Source organism: Pseudopodoces humilis, chromosome 4 (assembly GCF_049639895.1).
Source record: "Pseudopodoces humilis isolate 2021_Gansu_Grassland_sample_001 chromosome 4, ASM4963989v1, whole genome shotgun sequence".
Classification (NCBI taxonomy): domain Eukaryota; kingdom Metazoa; phylum Chordata; class Aves; order Passeriformes; family Paridae; genus Pseudopodoces; species Pseudopodoces humilis.
In genome coordinates, this window is record NC_142203.1 from 53,846,435 (window position 1) to 53,867,042 (window position 20,608).

The 20,608-nt window shown below is 40.6% G+C and overlaps 1 non-coding gene across 1 annotated transcript; it reads right to left on the minus strand.

Annotated features, from left to right (window-relative positions):
- Positions 1 to 1,049: 1,049 nt before the first annotated feature.
- On the minus strand, positions 1,050 to 1,178 carry LOC148184508 (small nucleolar RNA SNORA47). Its single transcript, XR_015772442.1, has one exon. It is a non-coding gene; the product is annotated as a small nucleolar RNA SNORA47 (small nucleolar RNA).
- Positions 1,179 to 20,608: the final 19,430 nt, after the last annotated feature.

A 20,608-nucleotide genomic window follows, 5' to 3' on the forward strand; every position in this document is an offset into this window, starting at 1 on the left:
CCTACCAGATCATGCAGGCAACTTTGAAGCACTGTGGAGTAAAACCAGAACAAGTTACCAGGCATTTGTCTTAATCGAGATACACACAGTATAAAGCAAAAGGTTTGAGCTATTATTTAAATCATGAAACACACCCATGCTTACAACTTGAAGCACACCTTACTTCTGCAGACAGAAAACAGGACAGGTGAAAATAAATTATCTGCACTCAATATGTGGAGCAGCTTAACTAAAATGAGGTCACTATTTGCCATTGTAAGCAGTTAGTTTTCTACTGACTTAGTGATAGACATGTATTATTGCTTTTACAATAATATACAAGTATTGCTGTACTATGTACTTTGCTGTTGCATTCCTTTTTATTGGCAACTTCACATTTTCAGTGGCTTTTTCCTAGCTGTGAAAAAATGTTCTGTGAGTTCTGTTCTCTACGTGTTAAGTTTTAGTTCACCATTTATCTAAAAAGCTGCTCCTGCTAGTAGGAGAAAAAAAACACTGTATTCTATAATACTTCTTTTGCTTCTTTTTACCTCTGTAGTCTTCAGAGTAAATCAAACTATAAATGTTAATTTGATTTACTTTGATGTACTAATTGTAACTTTCCCTGTCCCCAGTTATTCAAGTGTAACAGCTCTAAGAACAGTGAATCAACAAGTTTGTATTTCATGAAGTTTTTGAAGTAAGACATCATTTGCCTTCTGTGAGAGGCATGGTGTCACGCAGTCAAGACTGACTGCTTTCAGTACTGCAGCTTCCTCTTTCAGCAGTTCCATATAAAAGGCTGAAGCTTAGTCTTGGTTCAGCGTTGGTGTGACAAATCCTATTCTCTTGATGCTGCCTAGGGAAGTGGAAATACACAGATTGTTAAGAAAACAACTGGAAGTAAGTTTGAGTAATCTTCATCAAGCAGTTGTGTGCCTTAATTATTGGGTAGGAAGACTTGTATTGGCTAAATATGACTTTTCATCCTTTACCTTAGTGACCTCCTAAAAAGTTTTAAGTACAAATGAGTGAGGTGAAAATCACCAATTTTGTGCAAGCCTTATGTGCAAATGCAGTACTGCTTTCCCTCATGTCAGAAGGGGAACATGAGTTGCTATTGCACTCTTATAATTTTGGAGGTTATAACCAGTAAGATACAGCATAAAATTTAACTGTCTTACCTTCTCAGTCCTCCAACCATCCTGTTGCCTTTCCCAGCTTATGATACTTAGAGTTGCTTTTTTATACAGCCAAAGTTTTAGCAGTTTGCTTTATACATAAATACTGCTAGTGATACATATAATCCTAAAGTTCTTAAGGATAAAATTAATCGGTTTATATAAATAATTTTCTGTAGTCCTCGCAGTGGGTTTTGCCAATTTAGCAAACATATTTCTGAAATTTAAAATAAGGACTAGTAGGTACATTCTTATCTTAAGATCTGAACAATACAGCTGGCACATAAAAACACGGAGTGCAATCAGTATTGTGTGCAAGGCCCTGAACTATCTGCATATGAACTGCTTTTACAAAACATATCGCAGGATGAAACTGGAGTGTTCGAGCAAAGCTGCTGCAGCTCGTTGTGTTTAGTGAAAGACTGAGGCTTTCTGCCAGCAGATAACTAATCCACAGCAGCAGGAAGAGAGATAAAAACCAGCATCTTGGTTTCCAAAAGGATGTACTGAAAGGTGCATTCCAATGGATTTTTTTCCGTGTGACCTTTTTCAAAGTGCTGCGACCTCTTAACGTGAGATTTTTTTATTTTTTTTCTCGGCGAGTTTGTGATTTCTAAACGGGTTTCATCTGGACCTTATTTTAATCCAGCAATGCCTCTCTGTTGATGAACATACCTGCGTACGGGTTTACAGTAGCAGTGATCCTTATTCAGAACACCAGGGCACCATCCCCTCTCCTCCGTCCGCGCCCAAGTGTCCCGGTGTCATTTCAGCGCTGCAAACAGGACACATGCTGCCTCTCCTGCCATTCCTCGTTTAATAGGGCGGGGGAAGAAACAGGGGTGACGGCCTGTGTTCCTGCGCTGTGCCGGGAGGCCGCGCAGCCAGCCGGGCGCGACAACACCTCCCGCCGCAGGCAGCGGCTCCGCGCCCGCCGCCAGCCTCCGCCCCGCCGCCATCTTGCCTGGCCTCAGGGCGCGGGGGAAGAGCGGAGCGGGGCCCGCCCAGCCCGGCGCGGCCTCGGCCGGCACCGCCCCGCCCCGCCCGGGGCTTCCACCGCCGGGCTGGGCAGGGGCACGGCGCCGGGATGTGCCCCTGAGTGGCGTGCTGGTGTGCTGCTCTGCAGATCAGGAGGAGTGAAGGTGGTAGGGGCGTCACATTACCAGAGGGCAAGCAGGCAAACGAAAACGGCACCCATAGGTACTAATTTAAAAGTACACCTGTATAACTTTTTTTTTTACATTTAGGCTTAGAAATGATCCTATGAATGAACGAGTGTTGTCTCAAGAGTAATATTGAGAAAGTTGCCAGGAAGAGCCAGCACGGCTCACCAAGGGAGCCAGCACAGCAGCAGTCTCAGAGTACCTTATTCGCACAGACCTGACTTGTAAATTAAATCTGCCGTGCCCTTCTCATCTGTTGTAAAAAGCCTTACAGCCCTTGCTCCTTAGCCTATCCAGGCCCTCTCTTCGTCTTCCTTCCCTTTTCTGCCCAAGGACAATGGTGTTTCCTTGGCAGTCTTATGGCAAGCCTGGTTCTTACTGCAGATGGTGTGCTTTGGCCTGAGCTTCATGGGACTGAAAGTTCTCAGATTGTCAAGCTAGAATGTGTAGCAGTCTGAACCTTGCACAAAAACCTGTTCACCTCCAACATTTTCCTTCTTTAGCCCTTTGTTGTTTCCTCTGGCTAATTTTTTTCTTCTAGATAATCAGATTTAATTTAGCTTCTTTCTACACATCAAAATACAATGTGCTGATTAAGTAAAACTGTGATACTTGAGTTGCCACAATCAGATTGCTTACTGGGCTTGTTTTCACAGCCTTTTATCCTCTTTACTCAGCCTGTACCACCACCAGGGAGGAATAGTCTAAAGTGCCCAGTGATGTTGAGTAAGGCTTATTGTGAATCAAAATTATAGGTTCTCTTCCATAACTTCATTGGCAAATCCCTAGTCTTTCGGTTTGATCTTTAGCTAACTGGAAATAATACTATCTTTTCCCCTTTTCAGAGGTATTCAAAAAGCAACCAGTTCTATGTGGCCCTGCTTGAGAAGGGAGTTGGACAAGATGGTCACCAGAGGTTCTTTCCAACCTCAGCTGCTTTGCAACTCCATTATTACCACAGAAGGTGCAGTGAAGAACTGATTGACATTTGGATATTGCAGGGGAGAGGCCGTAGACATATTAGGCAAGCAGAAGGAAGTGTTGAACTCACAATAGTAAGAAAACCAACAAAAAGCCTAAGGAGGGGGGGCAATTGAAGACTTGCAAGCAAGGCAAAATCTGCTGACCACTCTGCCTTTCACCAGCTATCCTTGAAGATAGCATGAGATTTATGATCCTACAGATCCTACAGAAGTTGCAAGAACAATAAGTATGTTATGAGTCTGAATGGTAAAGATTAAACCAGAGTTTTGGAAATGGCTTGGCAGGCTGGCAAGTCCAGTATTCCTCTACTGAGCATAACAAAGAAACATAAGTTTAAAAAAAGAAAGTGATACAATCAGTAAGTGGCACAGCACTGGACCATTTTGGTTTTTTAAATGTTGTCACATGTTTTTTAAGGAGGCATTCTCTGTTGTGTAACATTGTGCAAAGTCCTGGTGTTCCCAAACATCTGCTCAGAGGCAGGTCTGCAGGCAACTATCTATAAATGGATAGTTGCACAGTGTAATATAGGTACACTCATCTTCCACAAATACATTGGCAGGAAAAACCCCACTGAGGCATATCTGCAATGTATTTTCTGTTTGGAAGTATTTCTGAGAGACTTTCTGAACTGTGTTGACCAAGAGGTTTGCGTTTTTTTGGTTGTGATTGACTTGAGAGAGCAGAGCTTCTGTCTGGGTAAGTTATTTGATCATGAGCAGTTGATACCTATCACACAGTCAGTGTGATGTGAACATGGTAACCAGGGGGCACTAGAAGTGGGCTTCTCTGTGTTCAGGTTGAGCGCCATATAACTCAGTGGACAAGTGGCCTGTCCAGCAGTTTAGAGCTTTTTTAAGCACTTGATGAGAAGGAGAGTATAATTATAACTGGGATGTTCTTGAAAGGAATTTTTTTTTATGCAGTAATTCCATTTTTCATTTTACCATATAAATGCTTCATTTGAGACTTTTACCTTTAAATAATAAAGACTCAACTTGGAAGTTGCTCAGAGTACACAAGTTCCTTAAAATGGCTTTGTCCACTGTATATCTTTAGTGTATTTAAAGACAGATATATTTTCTGATGAATTTGCAATATGTGGAGGTTTATTACAAACTGAGATGCTCTTTTTGTGCTTTGACTTGATGGAGAAATACACACAGAAGATGACTGTGACTTTCAACTTGACCTGTTTTCCCACGTGTCTATACATGTGGCACCCTGCAGACACCCTACCATTAGGATGACGATTGAAGTCAGCACCTTGCTTGCTCAAATGCCCATTTACGTTGAATTTTGCCACAGCCAGAGTTGAGTGAAAATGGAATGTGGTTTTAATGCTTGTAACCTTTCACACTTTGGAAGTGTGAACAAGCTGCTACATTCCTTCTTCCTCAGGTCTTCTGCAAAAACCGTGTATGCTTATTTGGAGTTATTTGAGTGATGGTGGAACATTGCAAAAATGTTTAAACAACTGTCTACAAAATGTGACATGTTCCTCACCTCTTTCCTCGCTGCCCTGTGACTTGCATTCCGTGAAGCATTTTCTTTCCCCTAGACACTGCTGACACCTGGCCATGGTAATATGCCAATTCCCAGTATGCACCATTAAAACTAGCGAACTGTTGAAGCCTAGATAAATCACTTTAGTCATTACAAATAAAGATTAAGAAGGCTTAACTGAGTGTAAGGCTCATTTTTAAAATGCTGCAGTAAATGCATTATCAGGAGACCTTTAAGTTGAGATCTCAATACACTTCAAAGGCCTCCTGTAACAGCTGGCAGGATTATTAATTGCTGCCACTACTGATTTAGTTAAAGAGTGTGTTTCCTTGGGGGATTTTAACTAATGAGTCATGTCATTTTGTTCACCATAGTTTTTATTTGTTTTGCTTTGAAAGAAACAAGTTTCTGTTCACTAGACAGTGTGGCTGGGTTTGACAGCTCAAAAGAGGAACCTACAGATTCTGGAATGTAAGGGTAGGAGCCTCAACTGGGATTTCACCATGACTTCAGTGAGTGTACACTGGATGCCATCACCTAATGATCTGACTGCTGAAGCTCATAGGCCAGTGTTACTAAATAGATAATGACTTGGATGCTGGTACAGAACTCTACACACACATGCACACCTAGCTCTTCAAGCTGGAGGAGAAATCAAAATGCTTGTGTCAGATATGGCAGGAACAAAGTAGTGGTTTGATGCTGGCTGGATGCCAGACACCCACCAAGTCCACACTCTCCCCTCTGCCAGTGGACAGGAGAGAGAAAATGTTACAAAGGGTTCATGGGTTGAGATAAGGACCTGGAGAAGTCGTTCACCAAATACCATTGCAGACAAAACAAACTGAACATGGGGATATTAACTGAATTGATTGCTAACGAAATCGGAACAGGATAATGAAGAGTAAGATAAAATCTTAAAAACTCCTTCCCCACATCCCTCCCTCCGAGCTTTTCCAAGCTCTACTTCCTACCTGTGCAGGGAAACAGGAAATAGGGGTTACAGTCTGTTCATCACAAGTTGTTCCTGCCACTGCACAGGAAGAGCAGTCCTTCCCCTGCTCCAGTGTGGGGTCCCTCCCACAGGAGACAGTCCTCCACAAACCTCTCCAATGCGAGTCCATCCTACAGGCAACAGTTCTCCATGAACTGCTCCAGCTTGCGTCCCTTTTCACAGGGCGCAGTCCTTCAGGCACAGTCTGCTCCATTATGGGTCCTCCACAGGGACGTAAGTCCTACCAGGAAACCTGCTCCAGCATGAGCTCCTCTTTCTGTGGATTCATGTATCCCTGCCAGGTCTGTGCTCCAACACAAGTTCCACAGGCTCCTTTCAGGCGTTCACCTGCTCTGATGTGGGGCTCCTCCAGAGGCTGCAGGTGGAACTCTATTCCACCATGGATCTCCATGGGCTGCAGGGGCACGGCTGCTTCACCATGGGCTGCATCATGGCTCCAGGAGAATCCCAGCTCCAGTGCCTGGATCATCTTCTTCCCATCCTTCTCCACTGCACAGTTGTTCCTCTCACACATTCTCACTCTGCTGCATCTGCACAATAACTTTTTTCTTCTTAAATCTGTTATCCAAGAGACCTTACCACCATTTCAGATTGGCCCAGCCTTGGCCAGCAGTGGGTCCATCTCTGAGCCAGCTGGCTCTGTCTTTGTCAGAAATGGGGGAAGCTTCTGGCAATTTCTCACAGAAGCCACCTCTTTTAGCTCCCCTGCTACCAAAATCAGTCCATGCAAACTGAATACATTGTTGATATAGAAGTCTACACACAAATACACATGCCTAACTCTTCAAGCTCGAGGAGAAATTTCACAGAATCACAGAATATTCTGAGTTGGAAGGGATCCACAAGGATTATCAAGTCCAGCACTTAAGTGAATGGTCCATATGGGGATCAAGCCCACAACGTTGGCATTATTAGCGCTATGCTCTAACTGAGCTAATTTCATTTTGTGACTTAAAATGGTTATATCAGACTTCACAGGAACATGATACCAAACTGAGAAAATGTGTTCTCCTTTTGCGGCACCAGCCTCCTGACAGCTATGTGTGTTGCACTGCTGCAGTTAGCCAAGGAAGATCTCTCTGTTGTCATTGATTTAGATCCCCTATGTTTGCTCACCTAAACGAAGCATTTACTGGCTGTTTGGATTCAGCATTTTGGGTGACAGCTGCACTAAGAATTTGTGTTATCATAGTGCTGGCCAAATTGCAGCAATGTTACATGTGTCAGGATACTTGCTTATTTAGAAAACACTGCACTTTTCAGATTGTGTGTATTTCTTTTGGATAATTCCATGTCTTATGTTTTTCTACATACAGTTTAAAATATTCTAGAGCCTTGAAATACCTAACTCTTGACAGCTGCAGTGGCATGATTTTTTCTACTGGCTTCACTTGGAGCGACTCAGTTGACAGTTAGGAATGATTTTACAAAGTGTATTTTTGAATCCATAAGGCTCATGTAGAGTAAAAAATCATTTTATGCAAAGTAAGATAAAAATCTTCACTTTAGGCTTTCAGAATGTTATTTTTCACCAGCTACTTGCCACTTTTAACTTTTGTTGATTATGTAAGAATGGGGTGTTACTCATTGATGGTTGCATCTGTTTGTTTATTGGGGATTTTTAATGTTGACACCTCTTTGAGTTCAATGCAGTTACTTGGAATTTATCCTACTATTAATAAGAACAGAAATTCATTCCTAGCCCTAGATCCTCAGAATGTGAGATAGTAACCAAAGCCAAAACATGTCTGAGCACGCTGATACTTCACAAAGAAAATCAACATGAAGATAACGTTGTTATCATTGCACTAAGGCCCTCAAGTGTTGCAGAAATGCAAGAACTGTAGTTTCCAGTTGTTGACTGGTTTAACTACTGTCGCCCTGAAAACTCAGCTTCTGAGCTTGCTAACATAGTTTTCTAAGGACTTTCCCAGGACAGTAACTAGAAACACAGATATGTGTACATTCTTTCTGTTACACGTCTTGTGATGAGCATCTCTCATGGCTAGTGCAGTGAGAAAGTGTTATCCTGACCATCCAACCCCTGGCCGTGGTAAGAAGCCTATAAATCCTGGGAAGAAAAATAAACTCTGCTCTTTCCTTCACCACACCTCGACCTGTGTCCGCGTGATCAATTGATCTTCAGCGGTAACAACTACATGTTGCTAAAACTGTGATCTCAGTGAAGTTTTCTTGCTTTATGATTTAATGTATAAATATATTGTCATGTCCTCTTTACTCTCAGAGTCCCTAGTTTTACTGCACAGGACAGAATAGATTTAGCAAGAAAGCAACTGGATCAGATTTTTTGCCTTCAGTTTCCCTTTTCGCAGTCACGTCTCCTATTCACATCTTCTGACCTACAGCAAAAATCTCATATTGTTCCTTGGATGCACCCATTTCATCACTGGGATTCCCGTGCTGTCTGGTCTGCACTCTACATCAGCACACTTAAAACCAGTGCATGAACACGAGGCTGAAGAAGCTGCAGTAAGTGGCGGCAGCAGTTGAATTAATGACTCTTTTATGATTTAAAATGTAAGCACATCTGCTACCTACTGTTTTCAAGTGATAGAATCATGGGTTCATAAAATAGTTTGGGTTCCAAAGGACCTTAAAGATCTACTTCCACACTCTGCCATGGTCAAGGAAGCCTTCCAGTAGATCAGGTTGCTCCATCCAACCTGGCCTTTAACACTTCCAGGGATGGGGCATCCACAGCTTCCCTGAGCAACTTCTTCCAGTGCCTCAATGCACTCAAAGTACAGAATTCTTCCAGATATCTAATATAAACTATCCTCTTTCAGTTCAAAGCCATTTCCCCCTGTCCTATAATTACACTCCATGTAAAAAACCCTCCCCATCTTTTCTGGAGGTCTCCCTTAGGTACTGGGATATATCCCCTTCTGCAAACTGAACAACCCCAACTTTCTCATCCTTTTCACGTAACAGAGGTGCTACAGCTCCTCCTGATCAGGCCCTTCTCTGGATCTGCTCCAGCAGGTTCGTGTCTTACGCTGGAGGCACCTCCCACGTGTTGGGGCCCCGCATGACACCACAAAGCTTGGTGCCATCAGCCAAGCTGCTGATGGTGCACCTGATCCCACTGTCTGTGTCCCTGACAAAGATGTTACATAATACTGGCCCCAGTGCAGACCCCTGAGGAGCACCACTCGTCACTCGTCACTCCACTGGACTCTTGGCCATTGGCCTCAACTCTTTGAGCAGGACCTTCCAGGCAATTCCTTATCCACTGTGTGCTCCACCTGTCAAATCCAGGCTCTCCACTCTATAGTCAAGGGTGTGCATGGAAGCATCAAATGTTTTGCACAGCTCCAGTTATATGACATTACCTTATCCACTGATGCTGGAGGCTGCCAAAATGATCAGGCATTATTTGTCCTTAGTGAAGCCATGTTGACCATCATGTTGGTAACTGACATACGTAAAGTCTATGAACAAACTTTAGTGCTTTGATGCACAAAACCAATCTTTGAAATCTCTTAACATTCATTACATGGTCAATGTCTTACTGTGCTGCAGTCTTCCAGAAGAGGTGAAAGTCCAAGATCTTTGGACTGTTAAAGTTTCCATCAGGCATTCAACACACGTGGAAGACTTTGACCAAATTTCAGCCTTAAGGACTGTAATTTCCATTGGATAAATTTAATGTGCCAGACTTTCCCTATGCTTTTCCCAGTTGTTTCATGTCGAAAATGATCATGCTTTAGCTGTCCACTGGCATACAATTGCCTTTTTCCTGTAGGGCACTGATATTATCACGAGGGGTGCAAAAGGTAGAGACCACTTAATATCCAGCATGGCCATCTAAGTAGTGATTATGATCAGAGTAATGTCACAGAGGAACACACCCACACAACATCTCCCAGGAGCAGAAAACAGGCCTGACATGGCATGTTAAAGGTTGTTGAGGTAGAGGCACCCTGAAGATACGCAGAGAATCTGTTATCACCAATCTGGTGGTTTCAATATTCCTTATAATTGCAGTCACAATTGAAAATTCAGCTGCCTATTTGGCTGATGGTCAGAGGGACATGAGAACTAGGTTTTCTCAGGTTGGAAAAGTGACATATACATCTCTGCCCTCATGATGAAAGCCCTTCTTCTACCTGTAGGAGGAGTACTAGAAATTTTGTAAAGGCTGATTTCACTAAGAAATGGCAGTGGGTTTTCTGATTACTTAGAGCTTCATCTAAATAATCTAAGCATTTATTTGCCCTTCAGAAACCTCTTTGTCTGTGCATGCCCTCCTCTCAGGTCCTACTGTGCCAGAAGTTGGAACTAGTCTGGGGGAGCATAGCAAGAATGACTAGAGAACTTGAAAACATGGTTGGGATGACAAGCTAAAGAATTTGTTTTATTAGTTCCTAAAAAAAAAAAAGAGATGAGTGCATGGACAGAGTTTGCAGCATGGTGTTGAGGAGAATAACAACCAGTTGTCTACCAAATTTATGAGGGAAGAAACTAGTATGAATGAGTCTAATGTGAAGCACAAGATGACTGGATTTGGAATTTTTTTCACATTCATGGGTGTCATGGAACCTCCAAGCAGAATGCACATTCATTATAGCAAATTTGCACGACTGTCCCTAATGAGTTCATGTTTTGTACAAGGTCCTGCTTCCAAGAAGAGTAGATGTCCAGGAGCTTCTTCCTGCCCTATTCTAACTGCTGTTGTGTGCTTCAGGGAGCATATACAGGAGCAACCTAGTAATGTTGTTGGATGACTTAGGTAGGGAGTCAGTCAGATCACCTCTTGAAGTGCCCTCTGCCTTCAACTGTGAGTTATAGAACACGTGTTTGGGTGTGCACCTCATCCTATTATCGGTACATCTCTTAAATTCAGGCATTTGCAAAAGCAACAGAAACCTTTACTTTTCTGAACTTACTTTCCTAAACACTTTTTCAGAGTTAAATGAATTCACATGATGCCACTGACCTCCATACTGTGCAACCTTTACATCTTGATGGAGTTGGACTCCCTGTTTTGCATTTCATTTCCGTGTATTCTGTGAGACTAAGTGGAACTTACTAGGAAATTGATTTTCTTCAAATTATTTTTCTAATTTATGTCTCTTGTTCATGTTTTCCATTTCATCTCTGATTTCATAGATCTCTGTGTTCTTGGTCTCAATTTTTCCTGCTGAGAAGTGCTGACTGCTGTGTAGCATACATTTTTCTTGTAGAAACACAGTGATAACAGTAAAAAAAAGAAAAAAGAAAAATATTACCTTCATATTAATCAGGAAAGAACATGTCTCCAGCAGCTTCTGTTTCAATCTGAGCCCAACATGGAGGATGATATAATAACTTGCAATACTGATTTAAGTGCCATGTCTGTTACTGAGAAATAAAAGCCTGATAAGTAAGCTTTTATCAAGACTTATTTGTACATCTAGAAAGTCAAAGGCATTTTTAATGTATAGTTGTAGATTAGATGTAAATCAGCATAGATTCTGCCATGCAGTTTTACACCACTTACTGTATTTTATTGTATTGTGGTTTTGCACCAAACACTGTCCTTTGTATTGGCAATGTTACCTCTAGCTATGTAACACTATAATTTGTGGATATATGGATTGACACATGTGAACGTGGCTAAGCAATCCTCAACAGGTCAAAAGCTCTGGAGCATGGTTTTCTTTAAGGTTGGCCTCATTCTCCAGGTCTGCACTGCTCAGTTTTGATGATTTAACCTCCCAAGATCATTCAGTGTGAACAAACTGAACAAATGTACTTTCTAATAAAGCTGCCAGGACTCAGGCTGCTGAGGTCCTGCAATAACCTAATTCCTCTTCAGACTGCTTTCAGAAAATTCAGTGGAAGTGAATTCGAAGCAAGAGATTTGCACATATGGTAGCCTGATGTCTGTTATGGCTACAAGTCCTGGCAGCAGGTCCTGTCTTCACATAATTGAGGTGGGCTAATTAGAGTACTGTAAGCCTAAATGCAGACTTTGCTTTGGGCTGAATGGCTTGTTTCAGTATAAGTCTGTGCTTCTCTGAGCCAAACCTGATGAAAATACTGGGTTTAAACTAAAGGAGGACTGATTTTTGCTGACTTTTGCACTGGAAAAACTAAAAGGTTTAAATCACCTCTTTGAAAGAAGACACCACAACTCTGCATGCAGACAAGCCTTTAAGCTTTGTTTGTGTGATATACAGACCAGACAATACAAAGGGCATCCTTATTCTCCCACCAGCTCTGATCCACACATCTCTCTCTTTACTTGTTGTTCTCTGCTGGACCCATGAGGTCATCTCAGTTTAACTGTTGATTTGTGACTGCAATAATAATTTTTTAGAAAATGACTCGTGGTGAGAATACCTGTCCTAATACCATTAACAGCATGGTGAAAGACAGGCTGATCTCCTGGCCAGGGCTGAAAGTAGACTTTGTAAGTGCTGTTTTCTTTACCTGGGGCTGATTTCAGTCTCAAGTCTATTTGCCAGTGTAACATGCCAACATGCCATCAGATTTCCAAAGTACTCCGAGGAAGGATTTGCACTTACAGCTGCAATAATGAGTGCCCCTTCTGATTCCCCTCCCCCAGCTCATTAATATGCATGTCTTCCCTTATTAGTGTTCGTCATTATATGAACAGCTGGTAACTGTTCTGTTTTTCTTCTCATCAAAAAGAGGGCTTCACAGCCATGAAGAAAATTAGTATTAGGTGCAAGCAATTTCTAATACTGACTCCAGGTTCATTAATTTTTTCATTATCATTCTCATCATCATCATGGCAAGGGTGGGCAGGTAGGCTGCGGGCCTGATTCTCATCTCACCTGGAGGAGTGTAAAGGGAAAGAAAGTCTTTCAAAGGCAGCAGGCTTACACCAATGCAAAGTGGGGTAAATGCAGATCAGTGTCTTGCTCTCAATACATTTTTCATGGCTGCCTTTAAAATATGAGTAGTTTCTCTTCCAAATCCATTTTAACTGTAATGAAGATTTTTTTCTCTGCTTGTATTTCTGAAATATATGGTCCACCAAAGATTTTAAATGACCCCTCTGCTACATATCTTATAATCAAGGTATAAATTATTTAGCTCTTGTATTTAAGGAGAAGATGAGAAACTAACAGATAATTGGTAACTAAACACATTTGCTAGGGCTCTCTCATTTTTCTCTCAGTAGATAACTAGTTAAGAAAGAATTCGCATTTTTAGTGGACCTGTATTCAGCACTCTGAGCAAGGACAAGTAAAGATATTTTGTGAGCTGTCTGAAACACTCCAGCATTTAGATCTCCATACTCCAGGCTGTTGACCATTTTGGAGTGATATTTTGCCCTGGATTTTTAAATTACTTAGGAGGGTTATTGTCTTCCATGCTTTTCATCCAGCATGTAAGATATTTTCCATTTTCTCTTCTCACCCCGTAAGCCTGAGAGCATAATTGTTTTCCGTAGGAACCCAAGCAATATATGCATGATTTTTTTTTTTTCTGCTGTGGGAAACTTAGGTAAGAGGTAAGAGAATATAAGAATATGGTAAATATGAGATTTCCATAGGAAAAAGATCTCATGCTATCTCAGATTACTTTTTTTTTTTTTCTTTTAATAGTGTTTTTAAGTTCAAGTGGACTTGAAGCACTACACAACCACTCCCTCAAGCCCCACTCTCTTCCCATCCCACCCTGGTGGAATGGGGAGAAAAATTGAAATAAAACTTGTATGTTGAGATAAGAACAGTTTAATAATTGAAAGTAAAGTAAAACACAATAATAGTGGTTAATAATAATGCTAATGGTAAGAAGAAGAGAAAAAAACAAGTGCTGCACTCTGCAATAGCTGAACACCCAATGACCAATGCCAAGCCACCCCTCCCAGTCTGGCCCCCCTTCTGAGTAACTCCCCCCAGTTTATGTACTGGACATGAGGTTCTGTGATGTGGAGTACCCCTTCGGGCAGTTTGGGTTACCTGTCCCAGCTATGCTTCCTCCCAGTTTATTTAGTTATCTCCTCACTGGCAGAGCAAGGGGCAAAGGGAAAAAAGAGTATTTGGCTTAGGATAAACAGGGCTTAGCAAAAAGCCAAAACATCAGTGTGTTATCAAGACTATTCTCATTGGGAATCCAAAACACATCACTGTCAGGGCTACTGAGAAGAAATTTACTCTACCCAGGCTGAAACCATGACAAACAGTAAACTGTTTTTACACTTCTTGAGTGTTGAACCCAACTGATAACAGACTTTAAGTCAAATAATTATGGAAAAGAGCAAACTTGAAACACTCTGTACATATGTAAAAATATCTACTGATAGAAAATTAAGTTTAATTTTTTTTCCTGAAAAATAAGGAACTATAAAGCTATGATGTGTGAGCACTGATATTAGATCACTCCACTATTTTTCCAGGTTAAATACAAGTGCAAAATAGTGAATAGCCTTGCATTCAAACCAAATAAATTCAGTATGTTTTGCAATTAAGTTAAAAGATAAAGACTTTGACACCACCAGTATATTGGAAAGCAGTTCAAAATTTACTTCTGTTCCCTTCATATCTCCCTTCCAGTATTTTTATACTGTCTTATTATTTTTCATTTGATTCTAATCTCACATTCCAAAGATAATTAGTTTACAACAAATTCGTAGAAGAGTTTTAAATGAACAGATATTTTTAGCAGTCAGATGACCTGAAAATTAAGGAAATTCTGGGAGCATGATACAAAAAGATAAATAACTAAATTGCTTTGAATGTTGAGTTGTTCCCATCTTCCAATGAGAACATGCATACAGTGATCAATTGTCCAAACAAAGTCAGTGGGACATTATGTTCTTCTGCGTTCTTCCCCTTGTGGGATGGCTTTTTCATTTCTGGACCTGTTCACTCTCGGCCACTAGGGGATGCTCAGATAGCAGTATTACTGGGAATTTGTAAATAGTCCTTTCAGAGATTTGGGGCTTTCATGCAGCTAGCCATGCCTTTAATTCTCATGTACCTATTTGTTTTGGCTGGTTTGTTTATTTGCTTGTTTATTTTTTCTGTGTCTGTTTTTAGAGCTTCTGCAAGGTGAGGGGTTCTTGCTGAATGAGTTAGTTCATCGTCTTGGAGTTGTTTTAATGATCAGCACAGCACAAATACTCTTACTGCATTGCTCCTCATATGGCCAAACATGCCTTACTACTTTGCAAATGTGAAATCAGCAGTAAACAACAGCTTCCAAGTGATTAAAATAGATGTAATAGAATCCAGTAATTCAGGACCACTGCAGGGTAAGCAAACATGTAGTACACATCTCACTCCCTTCTCTGTCCCCTTCCAAGAAATAAGCATATACACGTTCTCCAAACTTACCAATTTCCACTTGCCATGCAAGGAGACATTCCATGTCCTAAAACTATTCACTCTGTCACCTGTATAAAAAGCCAAAGCAAATGCAGAGAACTTGCATAAGCCTCATGCATGATGAGTGTTGCCACTCTTCTGTAAGCGCTATGTAATATCATACTGTGTTAAAAACCTCCACCAGGTGGGAGCCTTTGTGGTGACCTCAAAAACTCCATGTGTAGACTCTTCTATACTCTCCAGGGACAAAGATAGGAAATTTTAAATAATCAGGATGTCTAACAGCTAGCAGCCAGACTTGCAGATTAACTAGGCTTTGGCAGTAACTGAGTAATCTGTGGAACACCACATACCTAGATAGTGCCAATAAAACCCAAACAACATTATTTTTATTCCCCATTTTTGCTTCGGTCTACAAGATAGGCTGAAAAACTGTAAAGAACTGTTATTTAATTAAAGATAAGTTTGAGAGATTATAGGTCAAAAAAACCCCAAACCAAAACCAAGCTCACCTTTTAGGAGATTCCTGGAATGAGTAGATTGGAAGGAAAGAGAGCACCCAAAGGACAAGAGGAAAAGTGTGTATGATTGAAGGCTATTGGCAATTTTCAAAGATGGGTGAGGAAAAGGAGATAAAGTCTCTGTAAAGAAAGTGCTCCAGAAAAATGTCTGACCACCCTGTGGATACAGAATTGAGTGCCTTTGCTGTATACAGCTCTGCAGGCATATTGTGGATGAAATTGTTCCAGAGGAAGCCAGAGTTTTTAGTTACTTGAGTTAGAATGTATTTTTTTCAGGGACAAAGATCAGGAGTTTTCTTAGAGTTTCAATGAATTCACTCATTTTGAGAACAAATTGTACCTCTGATTATTTCTTTTTCGTTGTCCTGTGTAGAACAATTTTTTCAGGGAGGTTTTGTTGACCTGCTGAAACAAATGTATCTGTATAATTTTAGTCCTATTAAGTACTAACTGATGCTAAACTACTTCTTGTACAAAAGAAGATGGGAAAATCATCCATCTGCCTTCAGTATTTTTGATCAGTATTATTTCAGAGTCATGTGAGTAAAAGAGCAGCAGTATCTGTAGATAATAATCTTGCAATGGGCAGAATTATGGTATGTATATGGCAGTTAGATTAATTTAATTTTGATTGTCCTGCTACTCTTGGTCATAAGAGAGGATGAACATGTGATGATGGTTACAGATAGGAGAAGGCAGGACTGCTTTGGGGTAATTTTTCTCTCTTGCTTTCATTGGATCTTTTCGTATTTAGAATCATATTTTTAGAAATAATGGTTTCCCTGTGAGTGAATGGTCACTGTCACTATTGACTCTTCTAGCAATATGGAGAACTCAGATGGTATATCTTCAGCCTTTAATAGAACTATTTGATGGATTAGCAAGAAAGCATAAAGCAGAAAGCTGATTTAAGGGCTCACCACTTAATTACAGGAAAATTAGGTAGAGAAAGCAAACAGAATAATCCAAAATCTTGGAGATGAGAGAAAGATGGTGTGAGAAGGTAGTAGTTTTACAAACTATTTACAAACTATTGCTGAGGAAAAGGTTTTTTGGAACAGAAAGCCAAGATGTGACCCTGTAGACAGGTGGGGCAGAAGAGTAAAAACTGCAAGAGAGAAAATGCTCACAGAGATGGAAAAAGATAGAGGGAAGGGAGAAGCAATGGGATTAATTTTGAAGTTTGAAGGGAAACTGAGGCAGGGTAGTCTCTGCAAAAGCATATTTTAATAAAAAATATGGATACTGTCATAAATCTAAGACAGCACAATTTTATTACTGATGTTTGTTTCCTTCTTTAGCTGAAGTTGTGCTAGTATCTGAACTAATCCACTATGGAAAAATAATCCCTCTCATACAATGCACTGAGAAACCCATTATATAGTTTTAAAGGTCAGATTTTTAAATGTATTTTCAGTTTGTTTATTGATACAGGCCTGTAAACATTGCACACAGTGATTTGCAGCTGCAAATAAAGAATGTTGTACGTACCTGACTTGCAGATGAAAATTATCGGGTCAGCAAACAAGTTGCAGGGAGTTGTATATTGTTGCAAATGGTCTTGCTTCCCTAGGTTTTTCTAGGAGGTGTTTTCCAGAAGTAGGTAGGACTGCCCTCTGACCTGTGATCTCATGTGTTTATTCTGTTACCAGAAATAAGCTGGAGAAGAAAGGTAGCTTTCATACCTTTTTTCCTTGCACCAGAAGTTGTCACTCACCTAAGGAGTACCTTTGCCTTTGTCTGTGAGTTCTGTGAGGAGTCCTTTGCTTCTGGAGATCCCACAGTCTGTGTAGTGTGATTTTCCAGCCTAGGGGGCTTAGGGTTAGGGAGCCAGTCTCCCAAAGGGGAGCACATTCAGCTGCTGTAAGCACAAAAGGCACTACAAAGCCATGCAGAGCATACACACCAGCCCAGCACAATGGCAAAGAAGGTGGCAAGATAGGTAGGACCTGGTTTCCACCCCTCCAGCAATCCATCCATACCTGTGTGGAGTCTACAGAGTGGATGAACTGCAGACTGCGACCTGCGACTGGACTGGGAGTTCTTGGCTTGGCAGATACCATGTTGCCACTTTTTGAGTTAAACTACTGGCGTGCAGCAAGCAGTTCAGTGACTCTACCCTCCAGGTTTATGAAATTTCAGGCTGTCTTCAGGGCTGAGGAGCAAAGGGGTAACTGCACTTCTTTGTTGCAGCCCTTAGAGCGTTATGCCTTGAGCACACCACAGCTTTTTATATTTTCATTTGCCATGTGCAAAGGACTTCTGTGCCTTTAGCACAGGTATGTTTTTAACCTATCTGCTACCACAGCTGGGAAGAAGGTAGTGAAGACACTACTTGGATGCCTCTTGGAGGGCAACACAAGTCATCTTCAGTTGCTTGTGGAAATAAGCAGATTGCAGCTGTTGTACTAAAGACAGGGCTGTACCGATGAGAAAGAAATGTGTTGTTCTGCCACCACCAGATCCTTCACAAATCGGTATGTCTTATTATGCTCTTTATGCATTTGGTTGTTTTGGGGTTTTTTTAAATGTTGCTGCTTTTCAATTCCTGCTCTGGATTTTCTCCATGCCTGACGTAACTACGACTAATTTGTAGATACCCTAAGACTAGTGTATGCGAAGGATATGCAATTTTAATATTACATGAGGAAGAATGGTTTGGTGAGGGGTTTTTTCTGCCAGCTGCTGAACCTAAGGAACATTCACTGCATTTCAAAGATTAAATCACTTTAGTCATTCCTAGAATAACTCATTCTTGTATGTGCTACACTAGTTCATCTGTATGTGTAACAGAAAGCAAAAATGCCAAAAAGAGTGCCAGACTTTCTAAACTGAGTGTATTTGTAGAAAGCCATGACTTGCACATCTGTATAAACTATTTTTTGGTGCAATGGCTCTGCATTAGACATTATAACATGCAACAGAAAGGATTCTTTCTGCTGTATCTGTCTCATTAGTTGTTCAGGACTGATTGTGTTTGTGCATGTTTGCTGCATTATTGCAAAGAGATGAAAAAATTAGATTATTTCTGTATAATGAGCTGGGTATTGTTTTCTTAAGCAATAACATTGGAGAGTTTTCAAATGCACCTGTTAAAATATTTGTGTTCTAGCAGGTGCAGAAAGCATTCATTTGTAAACACCATATTAGGACACATTTTGCACAGGTATATTGTCTTTTGTCCCAGAACTGATGAGTTTTTAAAATGTCAGTGACTCACGTGAAGTTTGTATTCATCATAGTTAACCTTGGCATGAGCCCTGTGCCTGTCCATCCATGCATGGGTGTCACACAAGTATGCAGTCTGTGACGTAATAATTATCTTTAACAAAGGATTGCTTACAACATGGTCCTGCTGTGGAGTGCTCTAAAATAGTGAATTCATGTTTGTGTGTTTGAAGTGTTACCCTGAGAGATTACAGGCACAGAATGATTCATGCCGCTTCCTTCTTTTGTACCCCAGCCAAGTAACTGGGTTCTGCCAAGTATTTGTAGCTCTTGAAAGTCATGTTCATGTCTTTCCAGGATGGAAGATATCCTCAGTAAGTACACAGCCTGCCAAAATGCAAAGAAGAATTTCCCTACAATGGCTAAGATGAATACTCCTAATACTATTTTATAGCAAAATTTATGTCAGTGAATACTCAGCAGCAAATTCCCAAAGCTATTAGTTACTGTTCATTTCTGGGAGACAGCAGAAAGTACAAAGAACTTTGTTTGAGCTAGAGAAGATTTTCTATTTTACACTACTTGTAATATAAAAGTTTGATCTGCAGTTCCTTATTTTTTGAAGAATACTGTGCAAGTGAGGAATTGCTGAGTTCCTTTAAACTGTTTCCCAATTAGAGAATGTCTCCTTCCTCTGATGCTATTAGTAGCATTACTATGGAACCAGGAGTGCACCATATGTTTCACCAATGATGTATAATGATAGAACAAAACAATATCTTCATGCTGACCAAAGGATCCTTAGGTATCCAAAATATATTTAAGAATGAGAAAATCTCAGATGAAATATGTGGTGAAACGTGTTCCCTATTCTAGACAAAAATATCTTAGAATACTTAATTCTGCTAGTCTGGCTCTGATTTGTACTAAATCTAGAGAGAAGTAATATCCCTCATGAATATTTGCCTTGTGTGATGTTTGTGGCTTTCTAGGTTGTAGTTTACAAATTCTTCTGTGCTATTTTTTTACTATTTTTATATTTAATTATGTTTTTTTACTTCATAAGAACATAAAATAGTTCCATCCAGCCGTATGTGTAACAACAGTTCGTCTATCAACCAACGAACCCCTCCAAGGCAAGGTAAGAACCTACTGTATATATCAGCTGATGCCATTATGGCATTGACTGCATAGAAAGATTACACTGTGGGCGATTAACTATGGCAAATTAAATAATTGATACATTCTGAAGCCTATAGATAAGAGGATGAGTGAAGTATCCTGCAGCCTTTCACTCATGTTAGCATGTTGTCCTGTCAAAGTCAAATGCTATCAGGACTGTCTGAAGTCTGCTGGAAATTCTTTAAAGTGGCACCCCTCCCTCTCAAGTGACCAGCAATTCCATTTCATCCCCTGTGATTCTGAAGTCCAGGCTCAAGAAGAGGTTCTGGGAGTGCCCAAGAACCTAAAAAGCAGCATAAAGCCCACAGCTTTGTCACCTTTCTCTTTTATATACAATGGCAGTGAATTGTCCAGGAATGTAAATCTTTAACTATTGTTACTATTTATTAGCATTACTATAATTACTATTTCTGAATGACATTTGCTGTCTGAAAAAGTGGTTCCTTCTTTGCCACAAACAATACTTTTCTGAGTAAATGTTACATGATAAATCTCTGTCAGGTAGATCTCCTGTTCATCCAACTGTGCTCTACTAGACAGTTTTGTTAGATATCTGTTTATTTCAGCTCCTAATATCAACCATTTTTTTTTTCTGTTTGTT